Source organism: Scyliorhinus torazame, chromosome 6, assembly GCF_047496885.1.
Source record: "Scyliorhinus torazame isolate Kashiwa2021f chromosome 6, sScyTor2.1, whole genome shotgun sequence".
NCBI lineage: Eukaryota > Metazoa > Chordata > Chondrichthyes > Carcharhiniformes > Scyliorhinidae > Scyliorhinus > Scyliorhinus torazame.
In genome coordinates, this window is record NC_092712.1 from 63,617,581 (window position 1) to 63,629,992 (window position 12,412).

The following is a 12,412-nucleotide window of genomic DNA, read 5'->3' on the forward strand; positions in this document are numbered from 1 at the left end:
CCTTCCCACCCACCCCTGGCATCCTCCCATTCTTCCCCAGACACCTTCCCGCCCACTCCCTGGCATCCTCCCATTATTCTTCAGACACCTTCCCACCCACCCCCTGGCACCCTCCCATTCTTCTCCAGACACATTCCCACCCATCCCCTGGCACCCTCCCATTCTACCCCAGTCACCCTCTTACCCACCCCCTGGCACCCTCCCATTCTTCTCCAGACACCTTCCCACCCAGCCCCTGGCACCCTCCCATTCTTCCCCAGACACCTTCACACCCACCCTCTGGCACCCTCCCATTCTTCTCCAGACACCTTCCCACCCACCCCCTGGCACCCTGCCATTCTTCCCCAGACACCTTCCCACCCACCCCCTGGCATCCTCCCATTCTTCTCCAGACTCCTTCACAGCCATCCCCTGGCACCCTCCCATTCTTCCCCAGACACCCTCCCACCCACCCCTTGGCATGCTCCCATTCTTCTTCAGACACCTTCCCACCCAGCCCCTGGCACCCTCCCATTCTTCCCCAGACACCTCCCCACCCAACCCCTGGCACCCTCCCATCCTTCCCCAGACACCTTCCCACCCACCCCCTGGCACCCTCCCATTCTTCTCCAGACACATTCCCACCCATCCCCTGGCACCCTCCCATTCTACCCCAGTCACCCTCTCACCCACCCCCTGGCACCCTCCCATTCTTCTCCAGACACCTTCCCACCCAGCCCCTGGCACCCTCCCGTTCTTCCGCAGACACCTTCCCACCCACCCCCTGGCACCCTCCCATTCTTTTCCAGACACCTTCCCACCCACCCCCTGGCACCCTCCCATTCTTCCGCAGACACCTTCCCACCCACCCCCTGGCACCCTCCCATTCTTCTCCAGACACCTTCCCACCCACCCCCTGGCACCCTCCCATTCTTCTCCAGACACCTTCCCACCCACCCCCTGGCACCCTTCCATTCTTCCCCAGACACCCTCCCACCCACTCCCTGGCACCCTCCCATTCTTCCCCAGACACCCTCCCACCCATCCCCTGGCATCCTCCCATTCTTCTCCAAACACCCTCCACCCACCCCCTGGCACCCCCCCCCCCATTCTTCCACAGACAACCTCCCACCCACCCCCTGGCAACCTCCCATTCTTCCCCAGACACCCTCCCACCCACCCCCTGGCACCCTCCCATCCTTCCCCAGACACCCTCCCACCCACCCCCTGGCACCCTCCCATTCTTCCCCAGACACCCTCCCACCCACCCCCTGGCACCCTCCCATTCTTCTCCAGACACCTTCCCACCCAGCCCCTGGCACCCTCCCATTCTTCCCCAGACACCTTCCCACCAACCCCTGGCACCCTCCCATTCTTCTCCAGACACCCTCCCGCCCACCCCCTGGCACCCTCCCATTCTTCCCCAGACACCTTCCCACCCACCCCCTGGCACCCTCCCATTCTTCTCCAGACACCCTCCCACCCACCCCCTGGCACGCTCCCATTCTTCCCCAGACACCCTCCCACCCACCCCCTGGCACCCTCCCATTCTTCTCCAGACACCTTCCTACCCAGCCCCTGGCACCCTCCCATTCTTCCCCAGACACCTTCCCACCAACCCCTGGCACCCTCCCATTCTTCTCCAGACACCCTCCCACCCACCCCCTGGCACCCTCCCATTCTTCCCCAGACACCTTCCCACCCACCCCCTGGCACCCTCCCATTCTTCTCCAGACACCCTCCCACCCACCCCCTGGCACCCTCCCATTCTTCTCCAGACATCCTCCCACCCACCCCCTGGCACCCTCCCATTCTTCTCCAGACACCTTCCCACCCACCCCCTGGCACCCTCGCATCCTTCCCCAGACACCTTCCCACCCACCCCTGGCATCCTCCCATTCTTCCCCAGACACCTTCCCACCCACTCCCTGGCATCCTCCCATTATTCTTCAGACACCTTCCCACCCACCCCCTGGCACCCTCCCATTCTTCTCCAGACACATTCCCACCCATCCCCTGGCACCCTCCCATTCTACCCCAGTCACCCTCTTACCCACCCCCTGGCACCCTCCCATTCTTCTCCAGACACCTTCCCACCCAGCCCCTGGCACCCTCCCATTCTTCCCCAGACACCTTCACACTCACCCTCTGGCACCCTCCCATTCTTCTCCAGACATCTTCCCACCCACCCCCTGGCACCCTGCCATTCTTCCCCAGACACCTTCCCACCCACCCCCTGGCATCCTCCCATTCTTCTCCAGACACCTTCACACCCATCCCCTGGCACCCTCCCATTCTTCCCCAGACACCCTCCCACCCACCCCTTGGCATGCTCCCATTCTTCTTCAGACACCTTCCCACCCAGCCCCTGGCACCCTCCCATTCTTCCCCAGACACCTCCCCACCCAACCCCTGGCACCCTCCCATCCTTCCCCAGACACCTTCCCACCCACCCCCTGGCACCCTCCCATTCTTCTCCAGACACATTCCCACCCATCCCCTGGCACCCTCCCATTCTACCCCAGTCACCCTCTCACCCACCCCCTGGCACCCTCCCATTCTTCTCCAGACACCTTCCCACCCAGCCCCTGGCACCCTCCCATTCTTCCGCAGACACCTTCCCACCCACCCCCTGGCACCCTCCCATTCTTCTCCAGACACCTTCCCACCCACCCCCTGGCACCCTCCCATTCTTCCGCAGACACCTTCCCACCCACCCCCTGGCACCCTCCCATTCTTCTCCAGACACCTTCCCACCCACCCCCTGGCACCCTCCCATTCTTCTCCAGACACCTTCCCACCCACCCCCTGGCACCCTTCCATTCTTCCCCAGACACCCTCCCACCCACTCCCTGGCACCCTCCCATTCTTCCCCAGACACCCTCCCACCCATCCCCTGGCATCCTCCCATTCTTCTCCAAACACCCTCCACCCACCCCCTGGCACCCCCCCCATTCTTCCACAGACAACCTTCCACCCACCCCCTGGCAACCTCCCATTCTTCCCCAGACACCCTCCCACCCACCCCCTGGCACCCTCCCATCCTTCCCCAGACACCCTCCCACCCACCCCCTGGCACCCTCCCATTCTTCCCCAGACACCGTCCCACCCATCCCCTGGCACCCTCCCACTCTTCCCCAGACACATTCCCATCCACCCCCTGGCACCCTCCCATCCTTCTCCAGACACCTTCCCATCCACCCCCTGGCACCCTCACATTCTACCCCAGACACCTTCCCACCCACCCCTGGCACCCTCCCATTCTTCTCCAGACACATTCCCACCCATCCCCTGGCACCCTCCCATTCTACCCTAGTCACCCTCTCACCCACCCCCTGGCACCCTCCCATTCTTCCCCAGACACCTTCCCACACACCCCTGGCACCCTCCCATTCTTCCCCAGACACCCTCCCACCCACCCCCTGGCACCCTCCCATTCTTCTCCAGACAGCTTCCCACCCAGCCCCTGGCACCCTCCCATTCTTCCCCAGACACCTTCCCACCAACCCCTGGCACCCTCCCATTCTTCTCCAGACACCCTCCCACCCACCCCCTGGCACCCTCCCATTCTTCCCCAGACACCTTCCCACCCACCCCCTGGCACCCACCCATTCTTCTCCAGACACCCTCCCACCCACCCCCTGGCACCCTCCCATTCTTCTCCAGACACCCTCCCACCCACCCCCTGGCACCCTCCCATTCTTCTCCAGACACCCTCCCACCCACCCCCTGGCATCCTCCCATTCTTCTCCAGACACCTTCCCACCCACCCCCTGGCACCCTCCCATTCTTCTCCAGACACCCTCCCACCCACCCCCTGGCACCCTCCCATTCTTCTCCAGACACCTTCCCACCCACCCCCTGGCACCCTCACATCCTTCCCCAGACACCTTCCCACCCACCCCCTGGCACCGTCCCATCCTTCCCCAGACACCTTCCCACCCAGCCCCTGACATCCTCCCATTCTATCCCAGAAAGTCTGGTTTCCTTCCCCAGACATCTTCCCATCCTTCTCAGACAGTCTGGCTTCCTTCCTCAGGCACCTTCCCACCCAGCCCCCCGACATCCTCTGATTCGTCCCCAGGCAGTCTGGCTTTCTTCCTCGGATACCCATCCACCCAACCTGCTGACCCTTGCAGCATTGTGCAGCCCCAGTTCCACCCTTCCCCCAGTGACCTTGCCTCCCTTGTCCAACCTTCATGACCCATGCCCAGTACACTCCATCCTTCCTCCCTTGGTCACTCTCCATGCACCTTTACCAACCGACGCCCGAACTCAATCCTAACCTGCCATAGGAGACAACTCCTGAAGGAGGGCCAGGTAATGGCTATTCACTCCAAAGACCAGGAAGATGGGGGCCCCCACTTAAACGCAGTTGCGAATCTGAAGGCACTCATGGATAACTTAATTGGGTGGGTGACTGTAATTCTGACATTTTAATGGGCATGTGTGACGTACAAATGCAAAAGGCTTTTGTGCGATGTTGCCATTGGGAAGCCCGATCTGTCTTTAAAGTTCCGAGAACTTAATTGCACAAGCGCATCAAACCATTGGGATTCTGAATCACGTTTCCCCACTTGCCTTTCTTCCCGTTCTCAATAGCAGAGAATTCCTTCCATTGTTGTAAACACATTTCGTGAGCACCATAAGCCATTTGGTTACAGCGATTCCACTTTCCCATTCAGGATAAAAGCAATCTTCAATACTCCTTGCCAGGCTTTCTGCCTACAACAGTATGTCCAATTGCAATGATTCTCTGTCAATTTCTGTTTATAGCCTCCTGCCCAGGGATTTAACTCTTTGAGCTCTTTAACTGAAGAGATTAGTATCTTTTCACTGTTAGAATGTGTGTGCTGTTGCACTGCATAATGAACATAGCCAGAGTCACACTTACACAGGACAAATTTTGACTATCATGCAAACGGAGGGCCGGGGGAGCAGTAACACGAGAAAACACAAGCCAGGGCCAACAACAGGCAGGGCAATGGAGGCAGATCGGCCAAATGGAGCCCACAGCCACCGAAGGCATATGAATCAGGCAAATGTAAATATGTATAGCGAGCCTCATTGTTTTGTACTTGTGATGTGCTTTGTGTTGCTTATTTCAGGATGGTTGGTGTAGTGTTCACAAAGACCACAAAATAGCTTTAACTTGAACAAAGCTATGGGCCGGAATTCTCCAATCCCGTTCTGCCGCCGGTGTGAAAAGCGGCGCGAACCACTCCAGCATCAACGGTCCTCAATCATCAGGTATGCTCCCCTTCCTAGGGGGCTAGGTTGGCGCGAGAGTGGTCCCCGAGCTCCAGCCGGTGTGGAACGGCCGGCGCGAGTTAGCGCATGCGCACTACAAAGAACAAAGATAAGTACAGCACAGGAACAGGCCCTTCGGCCTTCCAAACCTGCGCCGACCATGCTGCCCGTCTAAACTAAAATTTTCTACACTTCCGGGGTCCATATCCCTCTATTCCCATTCTATTCATGTATTTGTCAAGATGCCCCTTAAACGTCACTATCGTCCCTGCTTCCACCACCTCCACCGGCAGCGAGTTCCAGGCACCCACTACGCTCTGTGTAAAACACCTGCCTTGTACATCTCCTCTAAACCTTGCCCCTCGCACCTTAAACCTATGCCCCCTAGTAATTGACCACTCAGCCCTGGGAAAAAGTCTCTGACTATCCACTCTGTCTATGCCCCTCATAATTTTGTAGACCTCTATCAGGTCGCCCCGCAACCTCCTTCGTTCCAGTGAGAACAAACCAAGTTCATTCAACCTCTCCTCATAGCTAATGCCCTCAATACCAGGAAACATCCTGGTAAATCTCTTCTGCACCTTCTCTAAAGCCTCCACATACTTCTGGTAGTGTGGCGACCAGAATTGAACGCTACGGCCAGTATGGTTCCACACATGCGCTTGGGTTCCCATCTCCGCACCGGCCCCCGGGCAATATGGCGGAGCCCTACAGGGTCTGGCGCGGAGGGACATAGGCCCCCACGGACCCAGCCTGCCCGCCGATCGGTAGGCCCCGATCGCGGCCCAGGCCACCGTGGAGGCCCCCCCGCCCTCCCATCAGGACGGCCCCGCACACTGAACTTCCAGGTCATAGAATCATAGAAGTTACAGTGCAGAAGGAGGCCATTTGGCCCATCGAGTCTGCACCGGCTCTTGGAAAGTGCACCCTACCCAAGCCCGCACCTCCACCCTATCCCCATAACCCAGTAACCCCGCCCAACACTAAGGGCAATTTTGAACACTAAGGGCAATTTATCATGGCCAATCCATCTAACCTGCACATCTTTGGACTGTGGGAGGAAACCGGAGCACCTGGAGGAAACCCACACACACATCAGGGGAGAACGTGAAGACTCCGCACAGACAGTGAGCCAAGCTGGGAATCGAAATGGGACCCTGGGCCTGTGAAGCAATTGTGTTAACCACTATGTTACCGTGCTGCCCAGGTCACGACGTGTGGTACCATACGTGACCCATTCCGGCAGGACTTGGCCAAACTCAGCGACCACTCGGCCTGTCAGGGCCCGGAGAATCGCCGGGGGGACCGCTTTCAACGGCCCCCGACTGGTGCGGCGGCGATCCCGCGGGCACCCGAGAATCGCCGCCGGAGAATCGGCGAGCCAGCATTGGGGATTCTCCGACCCGGCGCAGGGTTGAAGAATCCCGGCCATGATATTATTTACACTACTAAACTGGGATTCCACACATCATCCTTAAGAATCCACAATTGATCAAAACACCGAACTACACTCATCTACTGCTAATCTCTCTGCTGGTATAAACTATAATCTAACCTCAGTTGTACTATCTGCTTTACTGACCTTCACTAGCTAACTTTGCACACACTCCTCCCCTAAGGGCGAGCATCACTGCCTTATATGGTTGTAACTGGAGCTCCCTCTAGTGGTTACTCTCGACACTACATTAACCCTTGCAATGCTGGTAGTTATGATAATACCACAGTAATATCGTTGGCTTTTTAATCTTTTCTCTTGTATAAATACAACCGCCCTTGATTAAGTTTGTAAAATATCACACGCGGGTACGGCGTGTTAAATTCGAATTGAAATATGTAGCATAAAATGTGAAAACTAATAAAAACATTTATTTTTTAAAAAGAGTTAATTAAAATATGTGGAAGTGATAATATAGAGATGAAAGAAAGAACTTTCAGTTGTATGATGTCCTGTCGTGTCTTCAGTGAGTGCCAATTGCTTTCTGAAGTGTGATCACATTGTTATGCAGGAAAGCCTCACAGCCTAACTTGAGCACAAAAAAGTTCCAAAATAAGCAAATGAAAGATCTGATGATTTGTTTTGGTTGGTGTTGACAGTGGGGGGAATGCTGGCTAGGAGAACGCTCAATGTAAAAATCATTTCACTCCTGCTAGTTAATTGCTCTTATTGTCAGACTGCATTAGCTAAATTAAGGCATCAACCACATTCGAGTAGGGAAGGGAGTAAAGACTGCTTTGGGTTATGGTTAGGTGCACAATGTGCTTTGCGGGTATTTTTAGATATCATGAAGACTGATTAGGCAGATTGGGCAATTAAATAAATTATCCTTATCATTTTCCTCATGAACAAATTCATTGGTGGATGTGAGCTCAATTGCCTTCTTTTTAAGTTCAGAGTTTAATTTTTGCAGTTCAAAACCTGAGCTTTGATATTCCTTGAACAGGGTGTGTTCTGGGTTGTGTTGGAGTTTGTAAAGATAAATAGTTTATGCAGCTTCTTGTATTTTATATCCCTTCACAGCTAAACATGTATGGAATCCAGACCATCCATCTCACACTGCCCTATTATTGCTGTGCTTCCTAACATTCAGTACCTTACTGTCATTGTCATTGTTCCTTTCTCTCTGACTGTCTCAGGACTTTCCCATCAGACCCATTGCTTTCCTCTGTCGCACTGCCTCACTCGCTTCTCATGATTTCACGAAATTTATTCCCCTCCATCATTTTTTTCAATCCCCCCACCCTGCCCCCCGATTTTAATTCCCACACAGGAATGCAGCAACGTGTGTACCACAGGGAAAGTCCAGCCGACTGATCCACAAGGAGAACTACACTGACAAATACACCTCAGGGTCCAGAGCTGCTCTTCATTGCGACAGTTTAAATTGAATGCTTGTAAGACATCCTTATCATAACAATCTATTTTTAATGAGGTGCTCCTTACCATGGCCTTATCTTAGAATCAAATCCAACTCCTCATCCAGTCAGGGAGAAAACCAGATCGTTTGGGTGACGTACACTCCCTATTTCATGATGCCAGGATTTTGCAACAGCTCCCTCTCGGCAGTCTGCTTGTGCTTTTCAGTAGTTTGCTGAAACTCGGGGCTCATTGTTACTCCAGATTAAAGGCTTCCATTTACAAACCACATGGCTCCATATGCTAAAACCCAAGACTGGTACTTACAGCAATTATCTCAGTTAGGCATCAATTCATTAAGACATTGGTGACAGCGATGGTTCATAATTGTCATGTCTTTCACCCAGAGAACAGAGAGCTTGGTGTTGCCTCTTGCCTCCCTTTCCAAAATGGTACTATTTGAAAAATCAGCAAGGAACTAAAAAAAAGCATTATTCCTCCTCACACGGGTAGCAATCTGATAAAAAAAATGTTTGCCAATAATGGACAACCGCTAAGTAGTTGATGAGATATTTTTAGTGGAATTAATTAAATCCGGCTGGCAACTTTACATTCAAATTTTTTTTAGCACATGCGCTGATATTAATAGATGTATCTGGCAAAAATTGTAAACTAAAAGCAAAATCGAAGCTGAAATAATCACATGACCAGGGTGAATGCATGGTTAATATTTCAGCTACTTGTACAAAATTTGGTATACTTTGAGTTAACATGTTTCCTTAGAGAGAATACAATTTGCTAATTGTTAATTGACCTATTACTGTTTCCTCTGAGAACCCAGAAGATCAAAGAAAACCCATTCTGGGTTGCTCAACTTTATTTATCTCTTGGCTTTGAAAAGTCATTTGTCAGAGTCTAGTCAATGAGATCTTTCAAGGTACATCACAGACTCCATTCATTATTTGCCAGTGTAACATTGCTCCCCTTGTACTTTGGTGCCAAAATTGGAAAACCATCACTGTGATATCAAGGTTTCATCTTGTGTTAGTAAAACAAAGATAATGCAGGGTCTTAACCTCACAAATATAACAACATATTGCAAACTGAGGTCCCTTTAATACACTGCCACACTGGTTTGGCAATTCTCGATTAGTAGAGTAAATTGAAAAATTCTGGACATTGAGGTCATCTTTAATAATGCAACACAAAATAATTAGACAGACTACTTAGTTTAAATAAATACATTTTAGGTTTTTTTTCAGGATTTGGGGTAAAACTTCAGTGTGACAAATGCCCTGTTCTCAGTGTTTTTTTGGACGACTCACTTAAAGTAAAAAAGACTTGCTGCCGAACTCCCCTATTTTACACAATAATGATGAAGTTCAAGATGAAGTTCAATGCAGAGAAATGTAAAGTGGTTCATTTAGGTAGGAAGAACATGGAGCGACAATATAAAATAAAATAAAGCTACAACTCAAATAGTTTGGCGGAGCAGAGGGGCCTGGATGCATATGTGTATGTATCATTAAAGGTGGCAGGGCAGGCTGCTTCATGATGCAAACATTATCTTAGGCTTTATTTGAAGGGGCACTGAGTACAAGAGGAAGGAGGCTGTGTTCAACTTGTATAAGACACTAGTTCAGCCTGAGGTATACAAGATGATAAAAGGTATGGAGAAAATAGACGTGGAGTGGATGCTTCCTCTTGTGGGGCATTCTAGAATGAGGGGTCATAGTCTTGGAATAAGGGGTAGCAAATTTAAAACGGAGTTGAGGAGAAGCTACTTCTCCCAAAGGGTTGTGATTCTGTGGAATTTGCTACCCCAGAGTGCGGTGGATGCTGGGACAGTAAGTACATTTAAAGAGGAGTTACACAGATTTTAAACTGATAATGGATTGAAGGATATGGAGCAAAAAGAGAAAATGCTGGAAAATCTCAGCAGGTTTGGCAGCATCTGTAGGGAGAGAAAAGAGCTAACATTTTGAGTCCAGGTGACCCTTTGTCAGAGCTCTGGGATTCCACAACTGCAGACCATGTACATGCTACCTGCAGGTTGCAGCCTTCATTCGGTCATAAGGTACCAGTTATGGTGCATGGGAATGGCCATTCACACATTTGAGCAGGAACACAAATCTTTATTACTAAAATTGGCCAGGTATAAGAAATACGCTGTGACTTTGGACAGGATTGTGAGCTGAATCAGATGATCCTCAGGCTGAATTAAGTGCTGAAGTAATTTACATCCCCCAAAACAGGTGGGTTTGGGACAGGTTTGAAGCTAAACTTTGAAAATGTTCCTTGTACAATTTTTTCCCAGAGGCCGCGTTCTTGCATTTTTAACCAACTTTTTAAAACCCATTTTGTCTGAACTTCCTGGATGTCAGAAAACCCAACAGGCAAAAGGAGACACATAAGGACTGGATTCATGAGGTAAATGATTTTCTAGCACTGCTTGTGGGCCAGGAAGAGTAGGAGTGTTTCGTCCAAATGCTTAGCTACTTCCCTCCCTGTGATTAACCAATCCTCCCGCCCCCCAAAAAAAACCTCCACGCTCTCTTCACCACAATCTCCCTCCTTGACCATGAACTGCACCAGCCCTACCCTCACTATGATAATAATAATCTTTATTGTCACAAGTATTGTCATTAAGTTACTGTGAAAGTCCTTGTCGCCATATTCCGGCGCCTGTTCGGGTGCACAGAGGGAGAATTCAGAATGTCCAATTCACCTAACAGCACGCCTTTCGTGACTTGTAGGAGGAAACCGGAGCACCCGGAGGAAACCCACACAGACACGGAGAGAATGTGCAGATTCCGCACAGACAGTGACCCAAGCCTGGAATCGAATTTGGGACCCTGGTACTGTAAAGCAACAGTGCTAACCACTGTGCTGCCATGCTGGCCCTCTCTCTCTCTACTCCTAAGTTGTGGCCATGCATCACAGGTTTTCCTATCTGACAGTCTGCCAATCAGGATGGCTGTTAGGCAGGAAACCTGCTATATAAAGAAAAGGTTTTCTGCAGTTAATGTCTGCATGACTTTCTGGACTCTCACTCCACCTCCCCCATTCTCTCCCCAGATCACTGTAAATATTGGCGCCTGTGTGAACGTGGATGTTGCTTTGCATGTAACACTGAAAATGCACAGAGTGCTGTTTGGTGGGGAGCAAAAAGGCATCTGTGAAACCGGCAATTTTGCTTCCCTTGCCTTGACATTTGAACTTCTTTAGTCATCTCAGGCAACTTAGGTGAAAATGATTCAGATTCTTAATTGGCGTGAATCATGGTGACTTTATTAACTAGAAAGTGGCACAAATGTGGGCCCACAGTCCCAATAATAAACTGTATTAATGTCTGTTTACTAATGATCATAATTAACATATCACATCTTGTTATGTACTTGAATAGATGATTGTTTGAAAATAAATTTAGAGTACCTAATTATTTTTTTCCAATTAAGGGGCAATTTAGCGTGGCCAATCCACCTACCCTGCACATCTTTGGGTTGTGGGGGTGAGACCCACGCAGACACAGGGAGTGTGTGCAAACTCCACACGGACAGTGACCCGGTGCCATAATCAAACCCGGGTCCTCGCCGCCGTGAGGTAACAGTGCTAACCACTGTGCCACCATGCCGCTCGGAATAGATGATCTTGAGCAATACTGAGAAAGCGTTCTTTTCCACCTTCCCACTTGCTCCAAATTTTCCCATTTACTCTCCCAACGTTTTCTGGTTGCCTTCCAGTGCACCAGCCAAATGACCATTCTGGATGGTGATCTAGGCAAGCCAGTGTTACATGCAATGCAACATCCATGTTGACACAGGCCCCAATATTTACAGTGATCGGGAGAGAATGGGGGAGGTGGAGTGAGAGTTACAGAACATCACGCAGACATTGGCTGCAGAAAACCTTTACTTTATATCGCAGGTTTTCTGCCTGACAGCCATTCTGATTGGCAGACTACTTGTCGGATAGGGAAACCTGTGACGCACAACCACAACTGAGGAGCAGAGAGAGAGAGGGCAAGATCATAGTGAGAGTAGGGCTGGTGCAGGTCATGGTCAAGGAGGGAGACTGTGGTGAGTAGAGCGTAGAGGTCTTTTTGGGGGGTTCCTCTATTTCAATTCTATATAGGGCGGCACGGTGGCACATTGTCGGCGAGGATCACACAGCCAGCTGGAGGGCTGAGGCCTAAGCACCCTGGCAATGCCAGGATTCCGAGTTCAGAGCACAATTTTAAAGGGCGGACCCGCTCTCAAAGTTAAGTGCAAAGGGCCCCCCCACACACATGGATATCATGAGCCCACACAGATATCGGTACACCCCTAT

General features: G+C 51.5%; 1 protein-coding gene across 1 annotated transcript in view; it reads right to left on the reverse strand.

Annotated features, from left to right (window-relative positions):
• The window catches only part of adarb2 (adenosine deaminase RNA specific B2 (inactive)), a 1,014,773-nt gene that overhangs the window by 943,229 nt on the left and 59,132 nt on the right, over positions 1-12,412 (reverse strand).